At 37.4% G+C, this 18081-nt stretch overlaps 1 protein-coding gene and 1 pseudogene across 2 annotated transcripts in view; one reads left to right on the top strand and one right to left on the bottom strand.

Moving 5' to 3' along the window:
- Positions 1-18081, top strand: part of NCOA2 (nuclear receptor coactivator 2) — a 284984-nt gene that overhangs the window by 111055 nt on the left and 155848 nt on the right. The gene's annotated exons all lie outside the window — the stretch shown is intronic.
- On the bottom strand, positions 994-3943 carry LOC114514822 (annotated as a pseudogene).

The raw sequence follows: 18081 nt of genomic DNA, 5'->3' as shown, positions 1-18081 counted from the left end.
TGCCATTTCCCTTTTTTCTTTTTAAAAAAAGATTTTAAAGCACATATATAAATAAAAGCATATATTATACAAAGTTATCATTTAACTAATACTTTGAAATAATGCTTTCAGCTTTTAATAATTCGTGCTATTTCTTACATCACTGGTTAAATCTAGCTCTAAAACTTTTGGGTTCGTCATATTGTAACCCATGGTCATTAAATCTCTTACAGAGTTTGTTTTATATATCCTCTAGTAATGGCTTGATGGTGTTTGTTTGTTTGTTTGTTTGTTGGCTTGAACAAATAAGGGTTTAATTTTCTTAGAGAACCAGATGCTAGACAAAGCAGATGTGAATGATTGCCTTGGCCTTTACTTCATGGCAGCAAGATGGCTGCCCCAAATCCAGACATCACATCCACATTCGCAGCAGGAAGACAGTATGGGGCTGCAAAACTTTCCCCAGAATCCTCTCTGTTGGCTTTGCTTAGTTCACATTAACAGATAGAGCTCTAACTATAGGCAGAGCTGGGACACATGGTAGCTCCTAACAGCACGGGAAGCTGAGAAATTGAGCAAAAGAATCATCAAGGTTGGCCGGGGACCCGTTGTGATCCATCATCTGATGTCAGGCTGATACTGTTTGTAGCAGTCTAATACTCCAAACAAAACTGGGTTCTGTTAGCAAGGGGTGGGAAACAAGGAGCTGGAGACTGGTCAGTAACAATAGTATCAGCCACATACCCTGCATTTGGCCACTTTTCCACCTGGGTCCTCTCAGTGGTTGAGGATCTAGCCACAGAATCCAGGAGTGGGTGTCCTAGTGCTTGACCCCAGGGGAATGACCGAGAGACCTGAGCTGAGGGTGGGGGCCACACCCCAACCAGGGGCTCATGTAATTCTCTGCACAGTTAGGACTCCTGAACACAGTAGCCTCCACCCTGTTCAATTCAGCCACCCAGGGCCCAATGGGGCCAAACCCTGGAGCCTCTGGCCTTCACCTGGTCCGTGGGCTGTCCAATCCACCTTGTAGGGGTCTGGGATGCCTTCACCACCAGTCACCATCCAATACTAGGCTTAACCACTACTTGGGACCCTTCCAGGGCTTACCCACCCCAGGGCATTTGCCGAAGACCTTCACGGCTGCCTTGGGAGGTGAGGGACAACCAAAGGCCAACAGTTGTGCAGCAGTTTAGGGTTCATTAGGCTACCAGCTGGGGCACCAGGGAGTTTCTGGGTAGAGGAGGCAGTGTAGGGAGTAAAATGTGGAGGGGTCCTTCTCAGGAGAGAAGGGGCTCTGTAACTTAATGACATTGAGCTTCCCCTCAAAGTTGGGTAGCTTAGGGTGACCTGCTCCAGGAACTGGACAGCCCCCAGCAGCTACAGGTGGACATCCAGCTTGCACTCAATTATGTAGCCCACAGTACAGTCATCAGGGAGCAGCCAGATGTGTGTAAATATGTCCAGAAAGCAGAGCCGGTGGCCCACCGGGTCATCTTCAAAGCCAGATTGTGGTTGATGCTGAAGCCAGCACCCCTGGTGGTGATCCAGAACTATACCAGCCTCGTGCGATTGTGGGGCTGTGGCTCAGAAGTGTGGATGGGTTGGTTCAGGCGGGGCTGGGCTATGTAGATATGAAGGATCTATGGGAAGGCTTTTAGCAGTTTCAGCAGTGCCCTCGTGTTTACTTAGTTGTTATTGTCCACGTGGCAGAACCTCAGCCTGCTGGCCAAGAAGGCACCAAATTTAGTGGACATCTTGTAGGACAGGGCTGGGTGGCTGTGCCTCACAGAGCAGTTGGTGACCACGAGGTGGGACCCCAGTCTCAAACCTGAGCTGTCAGTGAAGACAAATGTCTGTACCCTGGTCCTGGAGATCCACACGTGGAGCAGAAGCTCCAGGTGAGAGCAGTGGAAGGCACAGGTCATCTTGGTCTCAATGAAGACATCATGCAGCTGCAGTTCAGGGGGCCAGGGGCGAGGTGGGCTCAGCTCTTTGGTGGCCGGCCCAAGTGGTACCAAAGGCAGAGGAGTCTTATGCATAGAAGAATGAGGAGGGCTCCTGCATTGGTTCTGGGACCCCAGATAACTCAGTTCCAAATGAGGGGAGGCTGGTCAGGCAGGGGCCCCAGGGAAGGTAAAAGTCTGGCAGGCTTTGGATCGGCAAAGAGGAGAGAGGTGGGAATTGGTGCCCTGGCCCCAGGGGCCAAGCCATTGCTGCCCCTCCACCTCTGCCTCCACCAGCCCTCCGCCTGCTCTTGATATTCTTTTAAAATCAAGAGTGGAAATATTTTTATGAATCAAAATATAAAGGAAATTTAAGAAGGAAGTTCATTTTACATACCTATATTCTGCTTGTCCTTAATATACATTTTATTTCATCAAATTCCTAATATCAGCTTGGGAGAGAGAAATTATCCCCATCTTATATATGAAAACACTGAGGCTCATAGAGAATAGTCAGTCATACAGAGAGGTGGGCAGCTCTTAAATTTGAACCTGGGACTATATGTTTCCTGAATCTCTTCTCTTTCTAGTACAACATAGGGCTTCCGCTAGTGATGCAAATGGCACATCTTGATTAGGTGAAAGTCTTGATTTTCTTGTTCATTCTCCAGTCAGCTGACAGGTTTTTTTGTTTTTTAGTCTGCATTCATTTGGGTGCAGTTACTGTGCACACAGTAAAGCAGAGATATTTAAGGTATACAGAAGCAACATGTGAGGTCTTTGTTCCACTCACATCTCACAAGGTAGTAAGAGAAATGGCAGATAAGCATTAAATTACATAAATGGGAGTACAAAGTAGTGTATTAACAAATACAAAAGAATGCATTGTAGTAGGTGTACAATGTGGAAAGTGTGTACTGTGTCCACTACTGTCCATTTCTTGACACTCTAGACCTTGTGGTTACATGGCTATGCGATGTACAACCCTGTTGTGTGTTCTAAGTCATTAAAACAGGAATAGCTAGAAATGAAACACAGAAATAAGGGATTTTTTTTGTTGTTGTTGATGAGCTCCAAATGCCAAAAGACAGAAAAATAACTGCTGGTTACATTCTTAGCTCAGTGTCTTAAGAATGGGGGCTGTTACCAGTGCCTGCCATATTCCAAACCTATTCCAACTAGATTGTGAATTTCCCTTCTAAATGGTAGGGAGTAACCCATAATGCATGGGTTTATACCAAGCACTAAGAAAAAAAAATTTTTTTTTTTTAGAAAATTCTTAACAATTTTAATTTACCTACTACAGTTTAAGAAATTGTATCTGGTGTATTCTCTAACTGAAGAACAAATACCTCTAGTTGAAGAGGTATAAACAGTGATTAAGTTTGATCGCTTATAAATTGATTAACTTATAAATAGATTAATGTAAAAATTATTGAAATATAAGGATAAGAACAATGTCTTTCTACAAGAAGTTGCAGTAACATGGGAGAGAAAGAATAGAAAATGTTCAGTTCTATTGAATATCTAAATTAGCCCACCTAATAGCCCCTTTATTCTTGATACCAGTCTGAGTCTAATCTATTCTTTCACTTCAAATTCCACTTCCCTACTTTCCTGTGACATCTGTTCTTTTTCTAGTATGTGGTTTTCTTATATTGAGATAATTCACATAAAGTACTTAGAACAATGCCTATCACTTAGAACATTGCTTTTAAAAATTAGCTTTTATCTTCCTCATTCTTCTCCTTTTTGTTATCTGTTTCTTTCTAGTCCTCATCTCCAATTCCTGTTCCTAGTCCAGGTTGAATTACATTTCTGGAAATTTCAGGTCAGCAACTCAGCTAAGCTACACCTATTGCCCAGGCCATATACTCTACTCTTTTTTCTTTCTCCTTCTGTTACTCATTCATTTTGTGTATTAACTGTCATAACTTAAATTGCCAGAGGGTAGAGGCAGAGCTACTTTCCCGAGTACCAACCCAGTAATCATTGCTCACATACAAACAAGCACGCATGCTCGCACACAGTAAGTGCATCACAAATCCAGGGTATTGGATCGCTCTGGATAGTCATTATACACCAAAGGCAAATCCCATCACTTGGGTTTATTATTATAGTAGGCCCAGAACTACCAGCTGACACTGTTAGTAGTGATATTGAAAGAAACCGGGAATTTGTGAGACGAAGTTTTACATAATTGGGAAGAAAACAAATTCAGTGACCTGCCTAATTTCATTAACTACTTAGTAGTAAAGGTGGAATCCAGAGTAGTTATCCTGTCACCCGTGTAGTCCTTTTTGGACAAGTGTTTCTGTAGTAATCAATATGTGCATGGTAATATTCCTTCATTAATCTTTATTTTCAATCTGTATCCCCCCAGTTGGATATAAGGAAATTGGATTAACATGATCCCCATACTGAGATGCTGAATTAAGTAATTTTTTCCCTTTGTATTGATGTTAAATGGAAGTTCCTGAAATGAAGTTGGAACATAACACATGTGTGTACACACTTAATCATTGGATGGGATTAGTACACATTCTGAAGTACTTTCAGAAACCTACTTTCACCTACTTTCTATAAAGTTCCATCATTTCATATTGGTATTAAATATTCAGAATGATAGTTCTAAGGCCTGTGCAATCTTAAATAATAAAGATAAAATTATCTGTGGAATGTTACATTTACTAAAATAGGAGATTATGGTCACACAGTTTTAAAACAGCTTTGATTAGCGAACCAAATTTGGTAGTGGTAGTGGAGTAACATAACTTGTCATCTCACAAACATTCTGATCGATAGTAGTTTTATTGTATAATCTTTATTTTGCAGGTGTAAGAACCAGAAATTCTAAAGGCTAATGCTTTTTTAAGACAGATACTATGAGTAGCTGTGGCACATAGCCCCATGTCAAGCCACTCAGTCCTGAGCTTTGGCCATGGTGTTAAGGCAGGACACTGGGACAGAGGCCACGTTTCTCTTTTCTCAGAGGCCTCTGATTCTGTTTAGTGTGGTTACTTTTGCTGCCTATCCAAGAAAAGCCAGTGGGGTGAAGAGTTTCCTAGTATAGAGGCCTTTCTGGGAATATTCCCTAGCCACTTGCAGTTAACTTACCTTTCCCCTGAGCTACTAGAGGCCACAGCATAATGTTTTCTATATTAACAGCTGCTTATACTCCTTGATAAGTGGATTTAAGTTACTACAGCTATAGAAAGGTCTTTCATGCCTGGGATTTTAAATATATTTTCTTAAATGTTAATGATTAGCTCATGATGATGCTTAACATCTTCCTTAGATGCTTCGATAACCAGGGTGACTGATATATACATACTCCTTCACTCCCCTTCTTAACCTCTGCAGATAACTGTGTCTGATGTGGCATTCTTTCCACATAGCCCACAAGCACTCCCATATGTAATGGGAAGCTACCAACGGTGTTGTGCAAAACCATGCTTTAGGGAGAAGATTTTGGTGGGCTACATAGTGTGAATACTAGCATTCAAACCTGATTTTCTGATTTTTCTTTGTCATGTTGTTCATTCTACTATACTCTGAAAGTCACTGAAGGATAAAGTTAATGCCTTCATTTCAGTATCTTTCCAACAAAATAAGCATAACTTAGATGAATTCTCAATTTTGTAGCATTTCATGTACACTTTATTCAGAAAAACTGTCCCCACCCTTCTTCTTTCACCCATAGGGAAATAGTTGGTAGATTGAGTATAAAATTCAGTACAACTACATCTTGCGTGAAATGAGGAAGAATTCCACATAACCTGACCTAATCCTTCAGTTGTTTTTTGTTTTTTGTTTTCATATTGATTGCCTAGAAAACAAATGAATTTCGATGCCTAGTTACAGGCTGACACAGGCAGATGATTCCTGACCTGTGGCTGTGGACTCTTGACTGCCCAAAAGAAACCCAGTAAGAACCAGTATGAGCAAAACTGGAATTTACTTCTCATACAAGTGGGAGTTTAAGGCTACAGCTGTCTCTGGACACATCTAGGTGAGAGGATTTAATGGTGTCACTGGAACCTTTTCTCTTTCTTTTGTCTCCACTTTTCTCTGCATTGGCTTCTTTTTTCAGTTAGAACTTATGTGATAGCAAAGAAGGTCCTGAGAAGCTCTGACTTACATCTTTTTAACAGCCAGTGCTGCCCTTTTTTAAAGAGAGCACTTTACTGACAGCTCCAACAAAAACCACAGGTTTTTGAAGGTGGACTCATAGATCCACCTTTTATTACCTGTCTACTTCTGAACCAGTCCTGTCCAGGGTCCTGGGGTAGAACAAGCATTTGGCTAGTTCCTGGACACATGAGGGGCTTTGTGGAGAGGCAGGTGTCAGTTCCACTGGGAACCACCCCTATGACCTGACAGTGAGTATTGCTGGCCTCTTGGTGATAGGCAGCTAAGACTATGGTTTGTGTGTCTTGTGTTTCTTCGCCCAATTTTTTTCAAGCCCAGAGCGTAGAAAAGTTCTACTTACTCAGGGGAATTATTCAGGTATGCCATTAATTAGCATTTTCTTATCAAAGCCATAGGTGTGTGTTGAGTGTTCCATTCTATGCCATCCATTGTGCTGGATCCACTAGCTGTGAGAAAACACACATTTTGCTCCCTTGGAGCTAATATTATCTTGGAGATGGTGGTGTATACAAAGATAGAGGATAAACAGTTCTGTGGCCAAGGGGAACACGCACAGGGGCGGAAGGGGCAATTCCAAGCTGAGAGGGCAGCATGTAAAAAGGTCCAGTGGTGAGAGAGGGTAATTAACTAAATTAGTTCCTTATACCTGCAACAGAAGTAGTCGGAGATCAAGATTACAGAGTTTAGTGGGGCAAGATCACCTAAGAGTCTTGTACTTGCTAAGGCATTTTTACTTTAATCAAGTACCATGAGGATCCATTGAAGAATTTGATGCCTGGAAATGAAATGATGAAATTTGTATTTTAGAATGAATATGCTGCCCTGGGATGAGTAGATTAGAGGAGGGCAAGGCTGGAGGCTGGGACAGATTTAGGCTATTGAACTAACTCAGGTGACATGACAATGTGAACTGAGGGATGACAGTGTGAACTGAGGGGGTGGAGGTGATGGGGAGGAGGAGCTTTGGGTGATTCTAATGTGAATTGGTAGGGAGGTAATAATTGGATGTTCAGAGAGGGAGGAATCATTTACAGACCCTACAAAAGCCTAGGCTTTGTCTCCTTTGGAATCCAGGTTCATGCTATAATATGGATTAACCATTTTATTACTGTTTTTAAATAATTGATTATAAAATTATTTTATTTGTAAAATGGGACAGCAAAATGTAAGGTAGAATGTGTGGCTAGTAAAGAATGAAAAATTATGAGAAATTTTAAGATGCCTTGTGTATGTAGTTGATGTCCATGCTTTTAAATGGTCTGTGTATTAGCATTTCAGAGAATTGTTTTGAAACTAGTTGGTGTACATATACTTAAAATTTGACACTCAGGAGACTGCTGCAGTATTTTTGAATTTGCTTCTGAAATCCCTTCAATTTTGCTACCATTTAATGTTAAACTTTTTTTCGCCTACAAAAGCAAGTCCCTCATCTAAGAGGCTGGAGGATTTATTTCTCTTTCCTGAGACTTTCCTTCCCTTATCTTTTTAATTGCAGTGCTGTTATGGGTCCTGTCCCAAATTTTTCCTTCATTTTCTCTTCATTTAATTTAGGCATATCCATTTCATGTTAGTGATGTGCCTCTTTATATCTTGCAGGAAGGAACTGGTATTCTCCTAGTGTATTGTAAAATTCTCCTATTTAAATTCATGGCAAATGTTGAAATGTGTTGGATAATTAGGGAATCATTAATAGAAAGAAGAGCAATTCTAGATACTTTTAACAGTCTTTTCAGTCACTATTTGACCTTCTATCTAAGTTGACCAAAAGCTCTTTGCAAAGTTTTGTATTATTTTGAGCAGAGTAAGCTTATTTTTTGGCCAAAATATTTCTGCCACACCACCAACGACACAGCCTTTGTAATTTTTAAAAATGTTCTTTTTAAGCACAGGAACCACCATCTATCTATATATCTATAACCACCATATAGCTATAACAGGATTTTTGTTGCAGTTATTTTCATTGGAGAATATGTCTTCTGCTGTTTGTCAGTCACATCTGCCCCTTCCTAGTTCTCTGAAAGAATTACCAATTAGAGTCTAGTTCTTTGTGTGATGTTCTAATTAATCAGGAAAGGAAAATTTGCTTTTAAGTCTATGTGAAAAGCTCCTGCTAATTAGAAACATTAATTCAAAATTTCTTTCATATTTTTTTTGCTTAACTTGTTCCTCTTCAATTAGCTGGGAGGTTTTTAAATTGCAGTAATATTACATTGATTTACCTTGTATTTTAATATATCAGATTCCTACATAAACAATTTGTAGGATTTGATCATTTGTACTGCCAGATTACTCATTTTTAAATAGGACTCAGAGGGGTTCTTTTAAATATTAAATTCTTATATATTGAAACTGAAATTCGGATTTACGTGATTCATATAGTATTTTTAAGTGTACAATTATTTTATGAGCTGAACCGTAAGTTATTTTAGTACTTTCTTTGTTTTTAAGGACTGTCTTCACCCTTATGTTCTTTCCCATGACTCTTACTGAATTTATGGTGATGATTTTAATTTACTGGCAATTTCTGTGAATAATTAAGGATAGAGTTTGGCAAGTAAAGTTTGATAACTGTAAATGAGAAAAATAAAACTGTAAAATGAGAGAATTTTAGAAAATGGCATGTTTGTACCTATATTTGAATTTTAGGTTGCTTGCCAACGGACCAACTTAACTGCCTGGGTGAAAGGACTTTTTGTATGCAAACATTTTAATATGTTTAATTGTAGTGTAAAACTCCTCGGTCTCACTCTCTGTGATAGTTCTCCAGTCTGGAATCCCAGTCATGGGAGATGATGCATCCATGTTTCTGTTGTGAACAGTTAAGGTGAAATGAGTGGGATTAGCAAGCAGCGTGAATAATAGACGATGAAATGGACATCCTGTGTATGAATGCTTTTCTTTTAAATGTGAATTGTTGGGTTATAAGCCGTCAGTGGTTTTGTGAAGGAGTTTTTAGTCTAAAAGTAGTATCTTTGGGAGAATTATTTTGGGGAAATTCAGTACTTTTGCTAAATACAGAAATAAATATCACTTGCTTAATTATTAAAAACTCTATAATAGGCATGTGACATGGATTTGGAGATAGTGTTCATGTTGTTGCGTAAACTTGTGATTGGGTAGTACCAGAATTGTTCAGAGTATTGTTCTAAGGTGACATACGGTAAAAAAAATTTTGTGATTGGTAATGAGTGGAAAAATATACTGTAAACTTTTGACCCTACTGAAAAAACCCCCTAAAACTGGGGATGTGTAAAGCACCTACAGATGGCAAGATTTAGCATCAAGATTTAGTCAACTCTAACCCTTCACAGCAATTATGATCAGGTTACACCCTGTACACTTCGGGAACTTCACTGTTTTAATGGGGTAAAGTTGAATCTGAATTGCCTTTCAGGTACTTGTAGGTGCTAGAGAACTGTCAAGTACATTCAACCTAAAAATTTCATCATCGTACAAGTTGCTATTGTTACTTTAGTTAAATGTTTGCTTGATGTGTCTCCCTTCCTCCCTCCCTTCCTCCCTTCTTTCCTTCCTTCGTTTTCTTTGCATAAAGTTGTAAGTTAAAACCATTTAGACTGTGAAATTTCTGAAATGTTTGCTAATCGCCTTAGGCTACTCTTACCATCATTTAAAATTAGAAATATAGTTTGGCAGTCCATAAGCAGTTACTGATTACTTTTTCCCACTGCACTAAACTTAGAAGATTGACAAACAATTATTAAAAGCAGTTTACAGGCCAGTTTTTAAAATATAAAATATCAAAGGTAAAATTATTTGTCTAGTAAAATGCATGTGTAGCTACATACATTGTATGAGTCAGTTTGTGATTAATGTATTTCTCTGTAATATTCCTGGTGATGTTAGAAATGATTATAAAAACTGAGGATGAAAAGACCGTTTTCTTTGAAAACATCCATATGTGTTTAAATCTCTGTAGATTTAATAAAAGGATTATTTTATATTTTCAAACAGGATTTTTATTCAGGGTATTACTTAGTCCTTTTTTTAAACATTAAACATTCAGTTTAATGTTATTTCTAACACAATGTTCCTTTGTATGCTTCTATCAAATAAAGAACAGAAATTATATTATGGTTTCTATAGATGACCTAGCCACTAACCACTAGTTTTTCCTTTTCCTTATGTTCCTCTTCATTTATGCACCCCTTGATCCCCTCATTTGAGTTGATTTGTAATCTGACTCTTGTGACAGATGTTAGGAGGTGGAGCAAAGGGATTCTTTGCTCTTAGACCAATCCGTTATCAGACTGCTGTATTAAATCTATGGGGGGGGGGGGGGGTTCTTCAGCCTTTGAAAATTGCTGTTATCAAAGGAAAAGCACATGGTAATATAAACCAAGATGACAGAGAGAAATTAAGGGAGGAGTGGAAAAGACATGAAGCTAAATTAGACGCTACAAGGATGTTTTGGAGGAGGGGGCAGGGCTTTCATGTTGAAGCATGTGTTTTGCTTTGATTGAATCTGGCTTAATTTCTGTAAACATCCCTCCTTTTAGGATGAATCAATGCATTTTAGCCATGTCTGTACCTGCAGCAGAATACTGCTGATGAAAGTTTATAGGCAATTTAAAGATGGGAGAAGAAAAGTGAAAAAGCTTGATGTTTCAGAGATCCCATAGATTCAGTCAAGTTTGAACATTCTGAAGTTCAAAAACATTCTGAAGTTCAAAAACTGTGTGTCCTTTCAAAACTCTACTTTTCAAGTATTTATAGGTAAACTTCCATAATTTGGAATTCAGTGGACTCAGAATTTGTACTTTTTAATATTTTCTTTTGGTAGTTATACATGTGCATAGAATCCAAACAATTTTCCAATGTCCTTATCTAATTTATTGAATCTCTATAAAATCTTTCCTGTGGAAAGAATTTTCTCTGGAAAGTGAAAGGGTTTTAGTTAGGACTGTCCTTCACTAGGCAGTGAGATGCAAGAGTGGGGGGAAGGCCTGATAGGGTACTAGGTAGAAGCCATGTTTGCGAATGCAGGCCTTTTGAGCGGTGTGCAGACACACGTGGTCAGAAACGAATGGTCACTGCGGTGTGCTGCGATGTTTCTGTCCATGTCAGTAGTGGCGAAGATCTGGCCACACTCTCCTGTTGTTCCCTCTTTGTCTAAAGCTTGGCCAAACAGAGTGCTGACACGATTCTGGTTTTACTTTTTGATGCTGAAAGCACTAATGTGTGAGCTCTGGAAAACATTTAAATCACTCTAGTTTCTCCATGCTCTAGTCCGGTGAGAGCAGCTTTTAGTAATTTACAGCTTAAGAAGTTGAATATTTGTTTCCCTAAAATCTTTCTTTATTAAAAGCATTTAATTCAAAAAGGGGAAAGAGCTTCTCAGTTTTCCCATTAGACAGCACAAAAGAAAGAACATAATGACTGTTTATTACACAATCCTCACATAAGCATAGCCCTTTCGATTTGCAACCAGAGTCCCAGTTATAGGTACATTTAGTCAGTTGAAACATGTAAAAAATTAATGTTAATAATCTCAGTCTCCTCGACAGTACTCTGGTGCTTAACTTTCCTCTCACTTCTTTGAACTTACTATTTTCTATGAACAAAAAAAAAATTTCATGGCAAATCTGTCATTTACTGTATTGTATCTTGTATTTAATCAAGACCAGAAGTGGATGTTTACTGTTTGAAAGATAGCAAAAAGAGGGCTTCTCTTTGCTTTAAGAAACTTCTTTATTAAAAAAAAAAGCAAATGCCTTTGTTGCTTTTTTTAATGTGACAAAATATATTTTCAATATATATTTTCCCTTTTACTGCATATTATAAACAAAGCATTAATTAAATCAATGTCCAATTAAAGCACGTTCATAGATATTTATTTGCTAAGTTAATCTGCTTTGAAAAGTCCTACCAAGCAGTACTCTATTTTAATAAATGTGGGGTACATAATTCATCATCATTGTCTTTATCTTTAAACTAATTGCTCATAGGTATTTGATCGCAATAAATGAATTCAAGCGTGATCACATAGGGCATTCCTTTTGATTAACTAACTATGCAAGCATATTTACTTGAACAGACTTTATTAATGTCTATTGAGTAGGCAGATTTCAAAATAGTCTTCCTTGTGCACCAGAAATGTAAATGGAAGTTTTCTTCAATAAGAGTAACATCAAATATTTAATTTCCATTTTACATTATTGGTAGAAGGAGTAGGGGAGCCAAGGTGGCAGAAAAGATTAAAGAAGAATTTTTAATGTTTATTTTGTTTACTTTAAAAGAAAAACAATACATTTATATAGTAAAGAAATGCAGAATGTATGGGACAGCACTGAACATAATTCCAGGTACTAGGATATGATTTCCATTACTAATTAAGAGTCATCTGTCCTATGGTAGTAAATAATTTGCATGTCAGTAGATGGTACTACAGTCATTTTTATTTCTTGCCATATTTATTTTGGAGCTGGAAGAGGCCCTGGGAATCATTTAAACCTTTAAAGTTAAGGCCTATAGTTAGTAAACAATTTTCTGGCTCTTGCATAGTTACTTAAAGGATGTGCTGGGTCGTGAATCCAGGTTCTCAACTTCCCAGTTCAGTGGCTCTTATTACCAAACCATGGTGCTTCCCTAATTGTTTCTGTAAATGAAACATTTACGCTGGTTTCTGTAAATGAAATTTTCACTGGTTTCTGTTAGTCATTTGAAGTGGTGTATATACATAAAACAGATTGGTAATTGCCAGAGGGGAGGAGGTTGGGGCTGGGTAGATGTCATAGGTGGAAAAGGTCAAGAGGTACAAACTTCCAGTTGTAAAATAAATAAGGCATGGGGATGTAGTGTACAAAAAAAGTACTAGGGATATAATGCATAGTATGACTGTATGTCATATGATATGTAGGAAAGTTTTTAAGAGAGTGCGTAGATCCTTAGAGTTCTCATCACAAGGAGAAATTTTGTTATTTTTATTTTATCTATATGAGATAATGGATGTTAACCAATCTCATTGTGGTAATCATTCCACAATATATGTAAATCACACAAAGTAAAGTGCTATATGTTGAGTCTGGCAAAAATAGTAATTAGGATTTTAGTGAATATGTGTATGTGTATTTTTAAAACCTCTCTTATTACCAAGACACTCTTAAGCTATTGGATTGAATATTAAAGTTTCAACATAGGCACACCTATGAATTTTTATTGTGGATAAATTTATTATTTTTTAAAGATTTTATTTATTTGCCCTGGCTGGCGGAGCTCAGTAGATTGAGCACAGGCTGCGAACCAGTGTCTGTCGCAGGTTCAATTCCCAGTCAGGCCACATACCTGGGTTGCAGGCCACGGCCCCCAGCAACCACACATTGATGTTTCTCTCTCTCTCTCTCTTTCTCCCTCCCTTCCCCTCTCTAAAAATAAATGAATAAAATCTTTCTTTTTAGATTTTATTTATTTATTTTTAGAAAGAGTTGAAGGGAGGGAGAAAAAGAGGAAGAGAAATATCAGTATGTGGTTGCCTCTCACATGCCCCCTACTGGGGACCTGGCTGGCAATCCAGGCATGGGCACTGACTGGGAATAGAACCAGCGGCCCTTCGGTTTGCAGGCTGGCACTCAATCCACAGAGCCACACCAGCCAGGGCTGTTGTGGATAAATTTAGATTGATTTGCTTTAAATCAGTAATGTAAATATTTATATGCTGTATGTTGATTAAAGTTGTTCCTTGCTTTGTCTTTGTTTCCAGTGAAAAGTTGGAAATAATTCTTACGAAAGTTAGCGTTTAGGTTGAAGCCACAACTTTGTTTAGTATTTTTCTCTTCTTGCATGTATAAGTTTGATGATGCAGTTTTTGTTTTGGCTATACCAAATACTAGAATTATGCCAATATTCATACTATGGAAAAGAATCAGCACATGCATAAATGTGGATGCTGATTACCATCCTTTTATAGCAAGTGTGCTTAAGTGTTAGTGACACTTAAGTGTTAATAACATTGGAGTCAGTGACATGATTGCAGGTGTTACAAAAAGTTCTGTCCATGTTTGTTTTGAAATATATGGACTCCACTTGGAATTTTATGGTGTTATTAAAAATTATATATTCAAAGCCTTTGGAAAAATAATTCCATGATGCTATTAGGTAGAAATGATGAGATTCAGTTTTATCCCAGTAATTTTTTAAAAATGTGCTTTGTTCAACTAGTCCTGTAAATAAATACATCACAATGTTAAATATTTAGGTAGTGGAAATATGTGCTTCCCTTCTTTTTTCACTTTTCCCAATATTGTACATTTTTTTCTAATGAACATTTTCCTTATCAAAGTGATAGCAGGGAATGCAGTTATTTTAAAAACACACAGAAAAGCTGAGGAGATAGCTGATAATGTTGTATTTATACTTTTATAAGCTTAAAATGGTCTTCTCACCAGAAAGATACTTGCTCAATCTCATTGTTTAAGCAGTGAAACTATGCTTATCGTTTTTCCTCTAATAACTGGTGTTACTTCCCATTAAAAGTACAGAATTCATATCAGGTGTTATTCTGTTTTATGTACACAAACTCATTTAATATTACAGCCCTTTGAGGTGCTGGTGGTGGAAGCTGAGGTGTGAAGAGGTGAAATAAGTTTCTAAGGTAACACACCTAGTAACCAGTGCAGCTGGCTTTGAACAGACCTGGCATGAGAGCCCATAATATCCAATATTATATAGTAGTTACCTAGATTTTTCACTGCGGTATAGAAAATGTGACCTGGAAAGAAAAGATAGAGGAATAAATAGTTAAATTGTTTCTAACATAAGATTTTCATGCAAACTATATGGTAAATGTACAAACTTCTCTTTGTTGCAACATCATGTAACAATGGCCAGACAGAACATCATTAAATTTAGAGGGTACATTCTAGGCAAATTGGTCTACTGGAAATTAGCTTTTAGGGTGGGTCTCAGTGAGCTTCCCAGGTCGTTGAAATGGAGCTGCAGTGAGAAATCTCTGGCACTGCTGAGTGGGAGGGATGGCACTTGTCTATTAAGACACTGAAGACAGAAAACAAACAGTGGTTTACAGAATGGACTCCAGAAGATCACAGGATAGACTCCAAACTGTAGAAAGTGATTTCAGGAGCAGCTTCTCATATGGGCAACTCTACCTAGCAGGAACATCAGGGATTTATAAAAGAGGTTAATAATTCTTCTAAAACCAGGTATGCCAGCTAGTCAATCATTAATGAATTCCCATATGTTCTACTTCAAACAGGAAGTCAAATATAGAATGATTTTATATAAAAGGAAATAAAAACTTTACTGAGATATTTATTCTAATGAGTAAGTTTATAATCTCTCTGTTCCAAATATCATTTTCATTGCCACTTAGCAGACATAGATATATAATATATATATATATATAACCTACTGTTTATATTTTCTGTGATAAATAGGACGATTAAGCCATTTCTAAAAAAGAATAATTTTATGGCTTTAAGAGATTATTACTTAACACTGAAAATATTTTAATTGGTTATTTCATCAGTTCTCCTTTCTTTCATAAATTAGTCAAAGATATTTTTTCTATTCCACAGCAGAGAGGGAATGGACCTTTATAAACTCTTTTAGAAAGTGAGGATATTGGCATCAATAAGAGTAGCCTAGCAGTTATCAGTTGGACTACTGAATGAGTAGTGACATTTTTCTAGCATAATATCATAGATCTTTTCCTAATTTACTTATTTCTCCTAACAGTTATGATAGTCTCCTCAGATATGTATGAATATTTTCATTTTATGAAAATTATTGAGAGAAAGAATGATATGGCCAGAGGTGGTAAGTAGTGGAGCCCAAGTTCAAGCACAGACCTTCTGACTCCAAGTCCATTGTTCTCATTATACAGATGTGTGCATCACAAGAGAATGTAATTATTCAAAGCTCCAAAGATAAACATTAATTATTTTTATTAGATCACATACCCTGGCCTAGTAGCTCAGTTGGTTGGAGCGTTGTTCCAATATGCCAGGGTTGGGGGTTCGATCCCTGGTCAGGGCATGTACAAGAATAAACCAGTGAGTGCATAAATAAATAGGATGACAAATTGATGTCTCTCTTTCTCTGTCCTCCACTTTCTCCCTCTTCCTCTCTTTTTCTCAAAATCAGTCAATCAATACAAATTAAAAAAAATTAGATCCAAACCAAAGGGTCATAGGTTTGATTCCCAGTCAGGGCACATGCCTGGGTTGCCAGCCAGGTACCCAGCATGGGGCATGTGACAGGCAACCACACATTGCTGTTTCTCTCCCTCTCTTTCCCCTGCCCTTCCCTCTCTGTAAAAATAAATAAATAAATAAAATCTTTAAAAAGTACTTTAAAAAAATTAGATCCTATAACCATATCATTTAAAAATTCATTTAACCAGAAAATATTTATTGAACCCTGACCACTACAAAGTACTAGTAGTTGTTCTGTGGGATAAAATGAGCTTCTCATCTTTAAGAAGTTTATAGAGTAGCTGAGGTTCACATATATATTAACAGAAAGATCAAAAATGTTTGAAATTTGTGTATAATATACATAGGCACCCTATGTGTGTCCCCAAAACTGTGTCTTCTGCCACTTGCCTATATCTAATAAGTCTTTGAATGAATGTATGTATGAATGAACGAATAAACAAACGAATGAGTCTAAAATAGAGTAAATTGCTTAGGGAGGGATTTATGGGGGACATAAGGCTTGTGACAAAGGCTTAGAAGACAGCTAAGATTTGGATACCTGGAGAGAGGTGGTATTGGAGAGGTGGCATTCTGGGCAGGAGTCACAACTTGAACAAAGAGGAAGAAAAAGGAGCAGAGCCCGTGCAGGACTTTGAACAGAGCATTAGCCAGAGAGATCCTTCTTGTAAAGGAGTAGAAGATACCACTAGACATACAGCTTTGAGCCAGGCTTTGAGGACTTTAAATGCTAGGTTAAAGTGTTTGCCTTTCATTTTCTAGGCAATAGCTGCCATTAAAGATTTAAATTCCAGGATCTGATGAGTGATATTACCAAAGTGACACTTGACGTTGATTGATGTGGTCTTGGTACACAGGGTGCTTTTGGGGAACAAATGAAGAGAAATAGACTAGAGGCAAAAAGAACAGTGAGAGGTAAAGACTTGGTCTAGGACAGGCTCCAGCCTGGAATGTCCATTGGACTGAGGGGTGCTGGCTTCAACAGCTAGACCTGTCAGAACCTGGTTACTAATTGTTTTAGAAAAGAAAAATTCTATATAACAAAACAGAATTATGAATAGAATAGTAGTTGTAAAATTATCTGAAAACCATCATCCTGTAGTGTGTTCTGTCAAGGACTGCCCAAGTATGGCATTCTCCTAATCTTGTTTTTAAATGTTTGTTCTTCTTTAACAAATAAAAATTGTAATAGTTTTCAACCCCCTTTGATTTGATTATTTATGCCATTACCTTTCTCTGTTTTTCCCCCAGAGGTAACTGCTATTCTGAATTTGTTTATTGTACCTATGATTTTTAGTTTTATTTTTTGCTTTTTCTTTGTATTTATTGTTTATTATATTTGGTATCATTTTCTGTGTTTTACAGCTTAATTAAATAGTGTTATATTGTTCATACTGTTCTGCAACTTGGCCTTTTTCCTATAGTATGTTCTTTTTGAGATAATACCCATGTATTTGCAGGTCAGTCAGATGTGCAGTATTCCAATATATGAACATATTACACTTTGTCCATTAAACTTTTGATAGCATTTAGGTTATTTATAATTTTTTTGCACATATAAGCATTACAGGGACAAATGTTTTTGTGCATGGCACTTTGAGAATGTATAGTAATTGCTAGGTTGCAGGATATATGATCCTTAAATCACATAAGACTTAAAATATTGACAGTTTTAATGATGTGAAATAGTATTTTATTTTAATTTTAATATGCATTCTCTGATTACTATTGAGTTTACACATCAGCCATTTTGGTTCTTCTGAATTGCCTATTAATATATTTTGCTCGTTTTTCTGTTAGGGGTGTTTTCATAC

Source organism: Phyllostomus discolor, chromosome 7, assembly GCF_004126475.2.
Source record: "Phyllostomus discolor isolate MPI-MPIP mPhyDis1 chromosome 7, mPhyDis1.pri.v3, whole genome shotgun sequence".
In the NCBI taxonomy this organism is placed as follows: Eukaryota; Metazoa; Chordata; class Mammalia; order Chiroptera; family Phyllostomidae; genus Phyllostomus; species Phyllostomus discolor.
The sequence above is the reverse complement of the archived record's forward strand: the minus strand, read 5'-3'. Positions and strand labels throughout refer to the sequence as shown.